We start from the raw sequence: 13,128 nt of genomic DNA on the forward strand, positions 1-13,128 counted from the left end.
TTGGGTTAAAATAACTATGAACACAAAGACAGCTACACATTGTTGGTTTCACACGGGATGTGAACTCTGATAAAATCCTGTTTTGTGTTTCATCCATCTTCCCCAACTTCTATGGAGCCCTTAGGGAGCGTCAAACTGTCTATACTACAAGGCCTGACTTCTGCTTCTGCTCCTGTCATAATTACTGCGGTCGCTAGAGGTCGCTGTCGGGTTTTTCATTCCTTCTTTCGGTGATCTACCATGTGAATAGATGATAACACATTCTAGTGGGTTTAGTAGGCCCCTATTGACCCACATCTACGGGGCTTATAGCGACTGATAACGCCTATTTAATAGCCTAGCAACAGTCTAATAGGCTGTCTTTAAAGGATAATTGCCTGATAAAAGAATTAAGCCTTTACAGACTTGATGCTCAATATATTAAAGATTCTGAATATTGATTGTGGTAACACTTCATTTTACAGGTCCGCTAATTTCACGGTAATTAGGTGATAATTATCAAGTAACCCATTTGAAATTTCTTGGGAATTACTGCCAAATTACCACAATATTTACCTCAAAATTGATCAAAAATTACAATGGAATTTGCGGACCTGTAAAATGAAGTGTTAGCTTGATCTTCAGGTAATGATGTTTCTCTGCTAAAATAGCTGTATAGTGTTTTGGAAATGAATTTATTTCTTTTATTCTGAGACAAAAGGATGTTTGTCTCCAAAATTGTTTGCTAAAATTAAGTGGCGTGATGGAGTATTATTGTATTGTGTTTGTTTGTAACTTAACACAACTGGTGCTAACTTAATCTGTACACCTTTGATAGTCTTAAGCCTTCTCAACTGCCATTTAAATATGTCTACTGTATCTCAATAACCTCTATCAATCTTGTGCGTGAGTCAGGTGATAAATATGTGTATTACGGTATGTGAAATGTGTGTTATGGCTCAGAAACACTGCCACACTATGATACGTATGGATTTCTGTAGATAATGATCAGTAAAAGTGACAAGGCAAACAGTAATGTCAGTACATTCCAGTATGCTGTGTGACGTATCAGTGTAAACATTATTTGTACAGACTGTGTAGTTTGCTCTCCATTCGCTCAGGGACGATGTATGGAACAAATGATTCTTACTTTTAGAGATGTAGAGCTTATCACGAGAGAGAACAAACATGTTTAAGTTGTTTTGGTTTTCCTTACCTAAGCCAGACAGACTGTTACAGTTGGTGTGTGTAAAAGCAGAGGTGAGATCACGCTATACGTGTTGCTGTTAATTAACATAACTCTTGTTTCTGCAAGTACTGCCTTTGTGTTCAGAAGGTTTTTGATACATCTGTAGCCAATATTTCTGTACTCTTATATTTTGACAACAAGAAACAATTTTGTGTCATGTGACTTCCAGAATTTGCCAACTATTATTGCATGAGGGATATTGGAAAAATTGCACTATTATGGCAATGGATGGCTACATTTGTATGCAGATATTCTCTTGATTGGTTTGGTGGTTTATGCAAAACGCAAGGGGAACAGGACAGATGACATCCATGTTACAAGCAATGAGCACATTGTTTTATATGGCTTAAATGTGTCCTGGAAGGTTTCTATGAATGATAACGCGTCCTTTTACAGATCCGCAAATTTCATAGTAATTAGGTGATAATTAGCAAGTAACATATTTGAAATTTCTTTGGAATTACTGCCAAATTACCCCAATATTTACCTCAAAATTGATCAAAAATGACTTTGTTTTGCTGTCTTGATTTGGGACTTGACTTTTTTTTTATTTAATACATTTCCAGGAAGAGAATACAGAGTTAATTGATATGCTTTATTTCCATGTCTGCTGATAAATAAATGATAATTATCTAATAACTTCTTTGAAATTTCTTTAAAAAACTCCCTGAATCATTACATTAGCTACCAGGTTACTTTTGTGTAGACAATAAGTCAAACAAATGGAGAGATTTGTGCCTGATCACAAGTGTCTTCTATTAGTTTTGGTTTTCCACCTCCGATGAAGAGCAGCGCACAGTCTATTTTAAACATTATATGCTATTTTAGCATATAATTATTAAATCATGTTTATAATAAAGCAATTTTCGATGAATTTTGAGGTAAATATTGGGGTAATTCCAAAGAAATTTCAAATAGGTTACTTGCTAATTATGACCTAATTACCATGAAATGTGCGGACCTTTAAAATCATGTGTTACCCTGTGAATCTGTCTCGAGTGTTCTGTTAACAAACTGAGCCATTGTTTGATGGGTAATGTAGTTTTATCTTTCCAACTGAGCAACATGATCTACTTAGCCACAGTAATGGCTTTTAGAAATAAATAGTTTAGTGTTGTGTGACATGAAGTGCAGAGAGGTCACCCAGGAGTGACATGAGTGGACACATGGGAATGCTGAGGCCGAGTATCTGGGATAGCTTGCCCACGACCTCCGACCAGAAGGATTAAAGCGCTGTGCAGAGCCGGTAGGCATGAAAACAATCATCTGTTGCATGTGGACAGTCGGGGCATTTGGTATCATCAAAGAATCCCACATGGAAGAGTTGGTGAGTTGTTGTACGGGCTCTATGACTCACTTTTATTGTATTAAATGGGTTTTAGAATTGCTAGTCTTGGAAAATGTGTTGTTGCATATATTGTGTCACTTTTTGGATTTTGGATTTGAAGATCTGATATCCATGTAACTGTTGGTACTGAACAAAATATACATCATTTTTAGTTTTTTTTAGTCACTTTAATTTTGAATATTGAGAATATGTTTCATTATGGATTATTAATGTTTATTTTCTCCTTAGCTCCTTTCAGCTGGTTGAAGGTCATGATGAACAAGCCACCACTGAATAGGTGCCCCACCCACGCTGACTCCTCTCTTCTCCTTCCATGCTGGGAAGATAACCTTAACCTTCGGGTCAGTTACACACATCCAGTCAAACACTGATTTTTATTGCATCACAATTAAAGAACAGCTACCTTAAATAGCGATTGGGGAGACCTGACTTAGGAACTACAGTTAACTTCACTTTGAGACTTGCTTGTGGTTTACTGCAAAATATGAACTGAGAATTGGTCCACTGTGGGGTTTTTTCTTTAGGCTAACTGTTTAGCTAATGACGCGGGCTGATAGGCCTGCTATGCTCTGCTCCGAAACTGCGTGGCAGACAGTCGGGCAACCACAGGGTGTTCGGCATCAGCCAACTAAATGCTTGACTGAACTAACAGGCTCCCGAATGCTCATCCAGACTTCAGAAAGCTTGTCTCCTTGTCTCGAAAACAAGAGCTGGAGCAACGTGAGCGTTCGTAAAAGTTCAAATTACTCATTCTTGGTATAGTCCACGCCCGACTGGGTCACCATGCGTATTTAAACATACAGTGTCATGAGAGGGCGTGTAGTCTCTGCAAAGCCTCTGCTGTCCCAACTATGGTTGTCATTCAAATCACTGATGTAGAGAAGGGGAAGTCTTCATTCTGCGTGTGTGTGATGTATCCTTGTTATGCCAAACTGGTCTGATGATCTTGCTTCCGCCTCTCATAGCCCTGAATTTGAGCGAGTCTTCTTCACCCCTCTCCTCTGTCCATCACCCAGGCTGTTAAGCCCTGTGAATTTGAATGCCATGGACCCTCGCTGGTATTTTCATCCACGATAAAGCCGCGCCTCCACTCCCTCCTGTCGTGCAGCATTGATATTTCCCCTCCAGTAATTGAGAGGAAAATGGCAGGGTCACCTCTCCGTGCAGTCACAGAACTAGCCGACATGCTTGTTAGCATCGGTCCCACACTGTGCAGGGCGGATACTATAATGCTTCGGGGTCTCAACTCAGGTTCTGTCTTTGTAACTTGATTTGCTGGCGTGACAAATGGTTCAGCAGCGGTTCACACTTCAGCTATCTTTACACTAAACCTGATACACCCAATGTCATAATAACACATTTACAGCCAGCAGTGATTTATTTAAAAAGCACATTAACAGCTATAATGGTACCACTTCGTTTTACAGGTCCGCAAATTTCATGGTAATTAGGTGATAATAAGCAAGTAACCTATTTGAAATTTCTTTGGAATTACTGCCAAATTACTCCAATATTTACCTCAAAATTTATCAAAATTACTTTATTATAAACGTTATTTAATAATTATATTCCGCTATTTCCCAATAGCTGGTAATTTATTTAATACATTTCCAGGAAAAGAATACAAAGTTAATTGATATGCTTTATTTCCATGTCTGCTGGTAAATAGATAATAATTAGCAAATAACTTACATGAAATTTCTTAAAAAACTCCCTGAATCATTACATCAGCTACCAGATTACATTTGTGTAGACAATAAGTCACACCATTATTTGTGCCTGATCAGAAGTGTCTTCTCTTAGTTTTGGTTTTCCACCTCCAATGAAGAGCTTCGCACAGCCACTTCTCAAGCTTAAGAGCCCTATTTTAACCATTAAATGCTATTTTAGTATTTAATTATTAAATCATGTTTATAATAAAGTAATTTACGATAGATTTTGAGGTAAATATTGGGATAATTTGGCAGTAATTCCAAAGAAATTTCAAATTGGTTACTTTAAAAACCTGTAAAATGAAGTGTTACCGCTATAATTTTACTAATTAAAAGCTACTCAAAGATATTTTGGATGTAGTTACAGGTCATAGTACTTCTCATGTAACACTTGCAGGGATGACAAAGGCTCATTGTTGAACAATATAACAAATATAATTGGCAGGTGTAAATGTTACAATGATTTGTATTCACATTGAGAATGCAATTTGTATGAAAAGAAGCCATCGACTGACACTAAATTAAGTTTTCCTCACACTGTGTATTAGCACATGTATCTAGAGACCATCTGATGTATCTGAAAGCCAGGTGTGATTTCCTCCCGAGAGATCCCATATCCTGAGGCGCTCTCTCTCCTCCCAAGTTTGCTTTGAAAATTTAAAGTGGCTGAGATTCCTCCCAGCAGGGGGCTTGATACCTCGCTCCCTGTTGATATATCGGTGCCATACTGTCGATCCAGGAACCACAGGCATCCATCAGCATGACATCTGTCACTGTGCTAAGGCTGGATTTAGCCAGCAGCAGTTAGAGCTTAACCCTTTTCATCTGCTATGAAAAAACAGACCCAACAGACGTGTAATGGTATCGTGTAATGTATCCAGTTATTTTTGCAAAGTCTGCAGAAATGCAACTTATCTGAAAACAAACAAACACTACTCACTGTAAACCTGTGACTATAACCTAATCAACCCTTTTTAAAACACTATACAGGTGGAGGGAATACCTCTGTAGCTGATATATAAAATATGTTTTCTCCCCTATTAAACATAAACTAAGTTAAATGATACTCAACCACTCGTATGAATTAAATTTTTTTATTATAATTCAATTATAATTGTTACAATTCAATTAGTTAACAAATAACAAACAAAAAGAAAGTGTATGATATTAAATAATGTGTATGAATAAAATAAAAGATTTCAAAATGGTAAATTGGAACACAAGAGAATTAGGGCCCTGTGACACCATGTGTTTTAGTTCAAATGAGAATACTGGTGAAAACAATTGTGAATTAGTCATAATTGTGAGAAGAAATTACTGTTGTAATAAGGCATTAAAACCATAATTGTGCTAAATAAACATCTTGCACACAACCCTCAAGCCTCTATGGTCTGCGTGGAATACTTTGTTTCGGGTCAGGACTTGTATGGTCGCTGAAATAATAACAAATCAATAATGTATAATATATGGTACTGCCGAGCCTGTAAATACAAAGTGTCTTTAATTATTTCCATGAGGAGTTTGTATTGTATCATTTTGGCGACAAATTACTCTTAAATAATAAAAAAAAAGTGAATGGGAATTGAACATCTATTTGATTTTCTTTTAAGGTGTACAGTTCGCTCATGAGTTATGAAGTCTGATTACTCTTTGACATAAAGATTTACCTAAAGATTTTAAGCACATTAATTAACATTTACTCTTAATTTGATTATTGATATATTTGTCTTATCCCCATGATAACTAGTCAAGCAAGTCGAGTTTATTTGTATTGCCCAATATCACACACAACAACTAGATGGACTTTTCATACTTACCCTACAACAATGGTTCTAAGAAGAAAAGGAAAAACTCCCCCAAAACTCTAATAACATGATATAGAGAAATTTGAGCAGACAGTGATGGACCTTCAGTCCAGACTTCACTTTTTTTTTTTACTTTTTTCGCCACACTATACTATGACATTTTTCGACATACTATACAAGGACTTTTCTTGACATACTATACTATGACTTTTTTCGACATACTATGACTTTTTTTTTCTTTATTCGACACACTATACTATGACATTTTTCGACATACTATACAAGGACTTTTCTTGACATACTATACTATGACTTTATTCAACATACTATGACTTTTTTTAATTTTTTCTACATACTATAACTTTTTTCGAAATTCTTTACTATGACTTTTTTTATACAATACAATGACCTTTTTTTTAGAAATACATAACTATGACTTTTTTCGACATGCTATGACTTTTTTTTACTTTTTTCGAAATATACTATTTTTTTTTTTACTTTTTTTGACATACTATATAATTACTTTTTTTTATTTTTCAATATACTATAACTTTAAATTTTGAATTTTTTGACATAACATACTATGATTTTTTTTTAAACTTTTCGACATACTATGACTTTTTAATTACTTTGTTCGACATACAAGTCTGTTACGTTTTTCGCCATTTTTTACTATGACTTTTAAAACTTTTTTTCTTTTTTATACATACTATGACTTTTTTCGACATACTATGATTTTTTTTTTTTACTTTTTTCCACATTCTTTACTATGACTTTTTTAGACATATTAAACTAATACTTTAAAAAAAAAAAAAATTCGACATACTATACTATGGCTTTTTGTGACTTTTTTTGACGTACCATATGACTTTTTTTGATATACTGTACTATTCTATGACTTTTATCGACAAACTATATTACGTTTTTATTTTTGTTTTTTTTCTACATTCTTTACTATGACTTTTTTTAAACTATTCTCAACATACTTCACTATGACTTTTTTCTACATATTATACTAATACTTTTTTTTTTTACTTTTTTCAACATACGATTACATGACTTTTTCACATACTATACTATGACTTTTTTCGACATTCTATGCTATTACTTTTTTTCACGAAATTTTTTGACATATTGTACTATGACGTTTTTCCAAATACTATGACTTTTTCTTTTTCTTCTTTGACATACTATACTATGACTTTTTCACAAACATTTTTCAACATATGACTTTTTTCACAAAATTTTTCGACATACTATACTATGACTTTTTGTCACATATTATAGTATGACTTTTTTTCACGAAACCTTTTGACATACTATACTATGATTTTTTTTAAAGGAATTTTCCGACATATTATACTTTTACTTTTTTTGACATACTATAGTATGACTTTTTTTCACGAAACCCTTTGACATACTATACTATGAATTTTTTTCCACAACATTTTTCGACATACTATACTATGACTTTTTTTCATGAAATTATTCGACATACTATACCATGACTTCTTTCGACAAACTATACTATGACTTTTTTTTTTACTTTTTTCCAAATACTATACTATAATTTTCTTTTACTTTTTTTCGTCATAATATACTATGACTTTTTACTACTTTTCTTTGAGATACTATACTATTTTTTATTTTTTACTTTTTTTTGTCATACTATACTATGACTTTTTTCCAAATACTATACTATGACTTATTTCGTCATACTATACTATGACTTTTTTTTAACTTTTTTTCGACATGTTATACTATGACTATTTTTTACTTTTTTCGACATACACTTTTTTCGACTTTTACCCTTTTTGATATGCTATGCTATGACTTGATGACTTTTTTTAAACTTTTTTCAACATACTATACTAGGATTTTTTTGAATTCTTTCGACATACTATACTGCAACTTTTTTCAACATACTCTATGACTTTTTTGACATACTATATTATGACTTTTTTGTTATACTATACTGTGACTTTTTTCGACATACTATACTATGACACAATGCATGGTATGGCATTTAAACTGCCTTCACCTGTGTTATTTTTCAGAGGGTGGTGAAAACTGCTCAGCAGCACATCACCAGGAAGGACCTGCCATCCATAGATGTTCTCTACACCCAGTGGTTTAGGAAGAAGACCATCAGGATAATCAGAAACCCCAACCACCCCAGCTATGCAATGTTCTGCTTCCGGTACCACACCACCAGGCTCAAGGACAGCTTCTTCCCACAGACCATTAAACTTTTGATGTCTTAAGCTCATCACAACGGTCACTTCAGCATCCCTTTACCCTTGGCATTTTGTACATACATTTAAGACATCCAATGTTTACACAATAGTTTATTCACTTTGCAATTACTGTTTGCCAATAATATATTTTATTTTAATTCATGTATATCATGCTTTACAACTTTATCTTAAATTTACACTATTTTATGTCTTATATTCTCATATATTTGTCTATTTATACATATTTATTGAGCCTGAACTCTAAAATTGCAAAAGACTGCTTGTCATATGATGAATGAATAAATTTAAACTTTTCTATGACACACTATATAATTATATTTTTGTGGTAGACTACACTACAACATTTTCGACATACTATACTATGACTTTTTTTCATGGAATTTTTCGACATACTATACTATGAATTTTTTTTGTTACTATAGTATGACTTTTTCATGACTTTTTTCAAGAGTCTGAGTTTGCTCCTCGACCTCACCTAACATGAACTTCAAACACGGATGAGGATCAGGAATACACCTGCTATAAATCTGGCTTTCAGAGTATTTAGGAGGCATCTCTCTTAAAGCCAAAATTGATTGGCATGAGGGTAATGGCATTTTACAAAGCCAAAGTGATGGCGTTTCATAGTCGTGTCCTATATGCCAAGAATAGTTCAAAGGAGCAAAGGGTATTTCTAGCCTTCTCCAGTTCACATACGGCGAGAGGCCGGACACACCCTATGACAGGTCACTGTCTATCGAGGAATAGAACATATTGGGATTCACCAAACCTGTATGGTAGGTGAGGACACCTAAGCAGATACAGTACTGTACATGTAGCCTGATGATCAGACTGAATTTCATTTCACTTGCAAGCAACCTAATGCACAACCCTTCTTGCTGTGAGGTAACAGTGCTAAGTTTACCACTGCACCTCCATGCCCCCCTCCCTAAAGTCAAAGGCTTCAGTTCTTTTCAGCAAGAGACACGCAGTTATTGCATTAATGGCAGTTCTAGACCATTTCGAATTTTTAGGGGTACCAAAAATACTAAGAAGGTAGAGCGGTCGACCACTAATCGGAAGGTCGGTCGATCTCTGACCCCTGCAGTCTACATGTCAAAGTGACCTTGGGCAACATACTGAACCACAAATTGCTGTATGTGCATGTGAATGTTTATCGCTCCTGAGGAACAGATGGCACCTTGTATGGCCTCCGCCACCAGGGAAAGAATGTGTGTGTGAACGGGTGAATGCTGACTAGTGTTGTAAAGTGCTTCAAGTGGTTGCTAAGACCAGAACAGAGCTATATGAATGCAATCATTCTCCAAAAGACTAATAATACTTATTCAGTGCTAACATACATTTCATCACTTCTATGAAAAATTACAATTTCCCCTCCCTAGGGATAAATGTACCACAGTTAGGGGGGCCAGAGGGCTTAATATTACGAGAACCGCGCCTGATTAATGGGACTATTTGACAATTTCCCATTACTACACACAGACATTCTTCTGGCAGAAAGGCAGAACAATTTAATGCAAGTGTCCAGGACTTTCTTTCAGTGATCAACTTTTGATGTAGTTGTCAACTCATCAGCATTAAAGCAAATAAAAGCATAGTTTTTAATATTTTTGGACATAATTTCAATAGCTTATTGACTTAATAGCTAAATTTTTCCGCAAAACCAGCTAAACACAGCTTTACAATAGAGTCCCCAAGGCATCCCAAACACAGAACATTAACACTTTAATCCAATTATCTGTTATTAACTACCTATTTGGAAGTGAAAACAAAAAGTAGGGAAACTGCTGAAATTGTTACCCAAATGTCCATTTTGGAGCGCTACTGCCTGGTTGGTTGGATGGATGGATGATAATGGGCATTTTGGGTGCACACACTTTCAATTACCTGTCTAAATACTATTGCAAACCTGAAGGCTCCTGTTTGTAATGTGCTGTGGAATCTATCATAAAGCTGCCGCAAGAGGAGTCCTCATGTTGTTGTACCTCGGTGGGTAACATGGTGAGTGAAAAGGCATCATTGCCCATAGTGGCTGACGCTACAAAAATAGGAAACAAGTTGCTGTTTGAAACACTATCGCTAACGGCAATAGGAGAAAAGAAGTGGTTTCATTGAGGCTTTGATTGAGGATCTGTGGAGAGGAACTACTACAATGCTTTCTGGGACACAAGTGGGTGGGTATCGTAGGTGGCAACGACTGACAGATCCCTCAGCAGGAGACTACACTCACATATGTTTACGCTTGTCGTGTGTGTGTGTGTGTGTGTGTGTGTAGGTTTGCAGTGATTTCTCAAGTTCTACTTTGTTGCCGTCACAACTTTTTCACTTTCACTGGCGTCTGTGCTCACGCCGAGGGGGAAGTGGGTCACAATTCTTTTAAAGAAACTCAAAGTGGGCCAAGGCTTAAAAAAGACAAACAGGGACGTACCACCATGATTTACTGCAGCAGAGTTATCAAAGGGATTAGCCCACCGTTTAGGGTTTTCTTATAAAGTATGTTTTCTATCTCTTTTTTCCTCACTGACTTCACAGCCCTGTTTTGTGAGAAAAATATTTTACAACAACAGTTTATACATAGTACATGTTCAAGTATTAAACCTGCAGTAGGCAGCGTGTTTTTGGAATCATCGGGCAAATCCATAACCCACACTTTCACAAGTGTTCTGAGAGAAAACTAGACTTCTGCACCTCCTCATGACTCTGTTTTCAGGCTTTAAAACATCTAGCCCGTGACAGGAGACTTTGGCCAATCACAGGTCATTTCAGAGAGAGAGCGTTCCTATTGGCTGTGCTCAAGCTGGTGGGCGGTGCTTGGTATTTCCTCAACTGTTCTCAACATGGCTGCCGGCTCACAAACTTTCTAATTTTACAGCTAAACAGTACACTACAAGATGTTTCTGAAAACATTTGAGGCAAGAAATAGGCATTACAGTAACAGAATATTGATTCATATTTGATCAGCGCTGCCTAGTTTGACCGTTTGGTTCGCGAATAATTGACAGCTGCTCAGAGACGGCAGGCTTCAGCTCGGCTCTGATTGGTTGTTTTCCTCCGGTCTGTGAAATCTTACAGATGCCATTAGGAGCACCAGAGGACACAGAGGCACATGATTTTTTTTCAGATTACCCATCTCATGCACTACTGTCAAGATATAGTGACCGTTTTATAAAAATATCTTAATTTCTACCCACTGCAGCTTTAAAAGGAAAAACCCAAGCCATTAAATCTATGAAAGCACAATTTCTGGTGATATCCTTCCAGGACTATTTTGTTCTGATGTGAATTTTAGTATGTTTTTCTTTCAACTGGAAAAATTTTAGATGAGAGGATGTTACACCAAGACATGTGCTCCTACAATACAGTAGTTAGATATTAGAAACTAAATCTGGGGTAAGCATCAGGGAGTGGCATAAGAGCCTCAGAATCAAACTCACCATTCTGAACCAGCTGTGAACATTGAGCTCTCCTACAGCCATCGCAATAGGTCTTTCTCACAGCAGGCATTTTTACTTAGTATTAGCAGGAGAAGCACAGGTGTTACTATTGACACCAACGACAGCTGTGTTATATTCAAGTGTGACAGTGAGCCAGCATGCCCAACACCAGGAACCTAAAATCAAAGCAGCTAAATGGAAATCAGCCATCATGCATTTCATTATTTACACTTGTGCTTTTACTACTGTTGGTGCCTTCAAATGAAACCCGTGAGCCTGTATTTACAACATGGGAAGTCGTGCACACAATATGCATGGCTTTCAAGTGGTTAAGTTGTGAGAACACCGTGTGACAAAGTGGGTCAGAAAACACCATTTGTCCCATCTCATACTAATTTAACTATGCTTGTTTAATCTTTATTTTGCCACAATGCCATCAACTGTAACTTGCAGACATATTTTGTCATGTCTGGTTTGGTAGTAGGTTTGGTTATAGAGCATATACAACATTTTGGTTATATAAAAACATGGACTAGCATTGTTAAGTTTAGTTAAGTTAATCAGTTTTCATACCCACCATACCCACAATGTGCTCCACAGACAAAAGGAAGAGGCACCCAACTACTTCCTGCCCTTATGCACTCCAGTGACATCATCAGTGATGTCACTGGAGTAGTCCAAGCAAAGGGGAGGGTAAATTTGGATAAAGGAATTATGTTTATGTACTGTGATCAGTTTAACCATGGTTTAGAAATGTATGTTATGTAGGGATGTGTGTGAAAGCGTTTTAGTACTAATTTAGTGGGAATTACCTACTTCATTAGTCATCTCTTTTCAGAGAAGGGTCTGGGTTTCCTGTGAGAATGGTACAGCCTGCTGCTGAGTGACTGAAGGGACTATATAAGCATTTGTTTTGGGCTGGTAAGGGGGAAGGATCTCTGTGTGCACATGAAGTTTGGTAACTATAAGTTATTTTATCATGAGCTGAGTTTTATTCAGTTAAAGCTGAGTTAACTGTTTCTTTTGTTTGTATACAGTATATTTTTGTTACACATGTAGCATGGTGGCACTGTTAATAAAACACCTAACACTCCAACTGCTAAGCAACGGCAATATTAACGTTACTGTCGGCGTCTAGAAGCCACAGAGGCTCACAATTTAGCAAGCTAGCAAGCAGGTAACATAATGACAGAGGAAAAAGATTAGTCAGTTGAGAATATCAACATTTTCCTCCGACATATTATGAAATTACAAAGAAAAACAATGTACGACTAAAATGACAATATATTAACTTATTATGCACCGAAAGCTTCCCCGACCTCCGCCATTCCTGACAATGTCAA

General features: G+C 36.2%; 1 long non-coding RNA gene across 1 annotated transcript; it reads left to right on the forward strand.

The window, feature by feature from the left end:
• Positions 1 to 76: 76 nt before the first annotated feature.
• LOC141764936 (uncharacterized) lies at positions 77 to 10,569 on the forward strand. The gene is made up of 3 exons (XR_012593323.1): positions 77 to 2,555; positions 2,805 to 2,917; positions 8,151 to 10,569. It is a non-coding gene; the product is annotated as an uncharacterized LOC141764936 (long non-coding RNA).
• Positions 10,570 to 13,128: the final 2,559 nt, after the last annotated feature.

The sequence above is a fragment of the Sebastes fasciatus genome, chromosome 3 (genome assembly GCF_043250625.1).
Source record: "Sebastes fasciatus isolate fSebFas1 chromosome 3, fSebFas1.pri, whole genome shotgun sequence".
Taxonomy (NCBI): domain Eukaryota; kingdom Metazoa; phylum Chordata; class Actinopteri; order Perciformes; family Sebastidae; genus Sebastes; species Sebastes fasciatus.